The following is a 4673-nucleotide window of genomic DNA, read 5'->3' on the forward strand; positions in this document are numbered from 1 at the left end:
TGTCTCTATGTTTCCCTCACACATATTTATATCATTTTTGCTCCCCGAAACCTCCCTGAAACATCATGAGGTGATCAATCACTGTTTAAATCAATTCGACTTTTAGGTTCCTACACTGCAGGCATGGAGCTCTCTTTGTTTGTGTTTATTTTTGTTTTTGAAAGGACAGTGCCTGTCTTAGCTCTAAGGAATGTTCAACATTTCTTTCTTGAACTTGTGTCATTTGCTCCAGGCCAGCTGTCCCCTCACACACTGCCCAGTATTTGGGCCCAGAACCACTGAGGCGTGGGCAGCAGCAGACAGAGGGAATCCCAAGGCCTGGCTTCCTCATTGAATATTTAGACTTTAAGTTTAATAACTTTTCAAGTATTTATTTGAGAAGAGCCTGTTTTCAGACTCCAGGCAGCCACTGTAAGCCTGGATCCTTGGCTAGCTATGAAATCCAAAGGGTCAGGCTGGGTGCAGTGGCTCATGCCTGTAATCCCAGCACTTTGGGAGGCCTAGACAGGTGGATCACCTGAGGTCAGGAGTTCTAAAGCAGCCCAGCCAACATGGTGAAACCCCATCTCTACTAAAAATACAAAAAATTAGCCAGGCATGGTGGCGCATGCCTGTAATCCCAGCTATTTGGGAGGCTGAGGCAAGAGAATTGCTTGAAACAGTGAGCTGAGATGGCACCTTTGTACTCCAGCCTGGGCAACAGGAGTGAAACTTTGTCTCGAAGAAAAAAGAAAGAAACCCAAAGGTTCTGATCACTCAGTCCACTAGCAAGTGAGGAAGCCAGATAACGTCAATCCTGCCTAAACCCTCCAGTGGCTTCCCATCTCTTTATTTATTTATTTCTAGACAAAGTCTCACTCTGTCGCCAAGGCTGGAGTGCAGTGGTGCGATTTCAGCTCACTGCAACCTCCTGCTCCCCACGTTCGAGCAATTCTCCTGCCTCAGCCTCCCAAGTAGCAGAGGTTACAACGACCCACCATCACACCCAGCCAATTTTTGTATTTTTAGTAGAGATGTGGTTTCACTATGTTGGCCAGGCTAGTCTTTAACTCCTGACCTCAGGTGATTCCACTGCCTCAGCCTTCCAAAGTGCTAGGATTACAGGCATGAGTCACCACACCAGGCCTTCCTGTCTCTTTAGAAGGAAATCCAGAGTCCTGCACATGCTGCTCCTGCCTGCAGCTTCAGTCTGCCCGAGTCCTTCCAGACTCCACCTTTTGTGGCTTTCTGTGGCACTAGCCTGGGATACCTTCCCTACTCAGCTTTTTTTGTTCCAGGTCTCACACCAATGCCTCACATACTCAGAGGCTGTCTCTACTACCTGGTCTAAAGCAGCCCAGCACATGGTGCCTGAGATCAGGCCATAGATCTGTCTTGGTCTCTTTGTCCCCCTTGTGTCCCTCCAGGGCCCCACCAAGAGCCACTGCTCAGGTCCTCCGACTCTGCTTCACCTCACCCCATCACTCAGCTGATGCACCCCAAAGTCATCACATACCAAACTTTCTCCCACTTCTTTCTTTTCCCTGCTTCCTTTGTACTCAATCATCATCATCATCATCATCATCATCATCATCATCTTCTCCTGTGCCCCATTCTTCCAGGATGCAGTTTAGGGGTAAGAGCTGAGACTAGAGCTAGAAATACATTTAGCACGCCAGGCGCGGTGGTTCACGCCTGTAATTCCAGCAATTTGAAAGGCCAAGGCAGGCGCATCACCTGAGGTTAGGAGTTTGAGACCAGCCTGGCCAACATGGCGAAACCCTGTCCCTACTAAAAGTACAAAAAAAGTTAGCTGGGCATGGTGGCACCCTCCTATAGTCCCAGCTACTCTGGAAGCTGAGGCAGGAGAATCACTTGAACCTGGGAAATGGAGGTTGCAGTGAGCCGAGATTGTGCCACTGCACTCCAACCTGGGGAACACAGAGAGAGAGACTCCATCTCAAAAACAAAAAGAAAGGAAAGAAAGGAGAGGAAGGAAGGAAGGAAGGAAGGAAGGAAGGAAGGAAGGAAGGAAGGAAGGAAGGAAGGAAGGAAAGGATTACATTCAGCAAACCCTAAGTCTCTGCTGTGGGCCAGGCACTGGCCAGTTGCTGGTTATGCCAGGGTTTGAATTCCAGCTTTTTGACTATAAACTCTGGGCAACTGTCTAATCTCTTGGAGCCTCAGGCTTCTCATCTGTAAGACAGGGCTAATCAAGTCTCCGGTGATGGTTAACTTTACGTGTCAATTTGGTTGGGCTACAGTACCTAGATATGTGGTCAAACATGATTCTGGATGTTTTTGTGAGGATGTTTTTAGATAAGATTAACATTTAAATTGGTGAACTTCGAGTGAAGAAGATTGTTGTCCATAATATGGACAGGCTTCATCCAATCAGCTGAAGGCTTAAATAGAACAAAAGACCGTTCTCTCCACTTACCCCCAGCAAGAAGGCATTCTGCCAGTAGATGGGCCTTCGGACTGGATGCCAGCATCAGTTCTTCCCTGGGTCTCTAGCCTGCTGTCCTACTTTGCAGATTTTGAACTTGCCAGCCTCCACAATCATAAGCCAATTCCTTAAAATAAATCTCTCTCTCTTTCTCTCTCTCCACAGACACACACACACACACACACACACACACACCCTCTATTAGTTTTGTTTCTCTGGAGAACCCAAAACCACTATATCTACCTTATAGTGATAAGAGTCATTATGACTAATAACTGCTGCTATTTATTGAGTGCTTACAATGCCTGCCCATCTTGCTAAGGGTTTACCACATATTATTTCATTTAATCCTTACCACACTCTTATGAACTGGGTATTTTTATTGTCCACTCTGTACAGTGAGAAAATAGATGCTTTGAGAGATTTAAATCACTCACAGTTAGCAAAGGGTGGAACTAGGATTTGAATTTTAACCACCATCCTCACTGCCTCGATTGAGTGCCTCACTAACAGATGTTCCTCTTACCCAATACATTTTCTATTCCACTCTCTCACTGAAGTAACTGAGGCATATGCATTCATTTTATTCATGTATTTGATTTTTAAACATATACATATATGTTTGAACACATATAATTATATGTCTATTTTATATATGCATATATATATAATATATACACACACACAATCATCTGATTTTATGTGGTTTAGAAGCTGTCAGGAGACCAGGGACAGGAGGTTCTGACTGCATTTCTCAGACCACCCCAGATCAGTTCTCCTGGGGGTTGAGTGTCTGCCTACCCAGCAGAGCCACCTCAGCTTCCTGCCTCCATCTGCAACGCCGGAAGGCAGCTTTGCCACTCAGACCAGGGAGCTCCCTGGAAGTCAGCCCCTCTTGGTCCCCTCCAGTGAGCCATCTCATCTTGTGTTGCTGCAGAATTTCTAGGTGCCCTGGCTTTGTCGGGGAACAAACTGGCTTGATGGTAGAGTTTGTGGAGGAGGAGATGTGTATGTGACCTTTGACCTGGACTTTGTACAGGTACCATTTTGAGCCTGTTCATTTAAATCTCTTTTTACTTATAAGCTCATACACAAAAACAAGACACTGGAGTGGCCGGCTTCCAGCATGGCAGAAGGTGGGCAGAACTGCAGTTTGCAGGGTACTGTAGCTTGTCACGCTGCTGCCAAAGAAATGCTGCTCAAATTCACCACCAGGTTTAACCCGGCCCTCTCCGACGTAGTGGTGTGGTGAGGAAGCACTTGGCCTGTTCTGGAGAGGGAAGAACCCTCAGTAAGAGGCCCCTAAGTGCCTCTGTAATGGTTCTTCTGGCTTCCCCTTTTCATTAATGTTTTCCTAGAAAATTTCCTTTTTGGGTGAACAAAATTTTTTTTAAGATGGAAAGTGAAGGACAAAATAATTTTTTTTTAATTAAAAAGCCTCTTAGCGCAGGTAAATGTGCACTTTTCTTTTATGCCAATCAGAATGAGTCGAAGTAGAAAGCAGTTTCCACTTATTATGCCCCTCTTAGCACTTTGCTAAAAGCTTTGCCTACATTATTTCCTTTGATGTTCCCACAACCCTGTCAAGTGGGTATTACTTGACAGATGATGGCACAATGGCTCAAAGGGTGCAGGAGCCTACCCAGGGTCACAGAGCTGTAGCAAAGTTGCTACTCCAGACTTCCCCTGGCAGAGAAGCACCTCCTAGAATGATGTCTTGGTGAATGGCATGGGAGGCTTTTGACTTTCAAAATCATTGATTCTGCTGGGAAGTGTGCGTAAAAGGAATGCCTAAAAATGATGGAATCTATCTACTTTCTTTACCAGAATTCATTCATTCACTCACTCATTCAACAACTATAAATTGAGTGCTTCTGCTATGTGTCAGGCCTGTTCTAGATGCTGGAAATATGATATAGTCCTGTCTGTCTGGCCAGACACGGGTTGCCATTATGCAGAGGTAAAACATTTTAAACATCAAATTCAGCAAAACCTTTCCTGATGGATCTAACTCTCTCTTTGTTGTAAAAACTGACAGCAGTGCTTTTTGCCAAGAAATGTCCTTACTCCTATAACTTTCTGACCTTGTTTGGCAGACATTTGCACTGTTATGAATCCTTTCCAAAACCCACGCCTTCTTCAGTTAGGCTATGAACTCCTTTAGAGCAGAGGTTGTACACGTATCAGTTACACAACAAATACACGTTCACTTCATGAAAATCTTTTTTTTTTTTTTTTTTTTTTT

Source organism: Piliocolobus tephrosceles, chromosome 4 (genome assembly GCF_002776525.5).
Source record: "Piliocolobus tephrosceles isolate RC106 chromosome 4, ASM277652v3, whole genome shotgun sequence".
Classification (NCBI taxonomy): Eukaryota; Metazoa; Chordata; class Mammalia; order Primates; family Cercopithecidae; genus Piliocolobus; species Piliocolobus tephrosceles.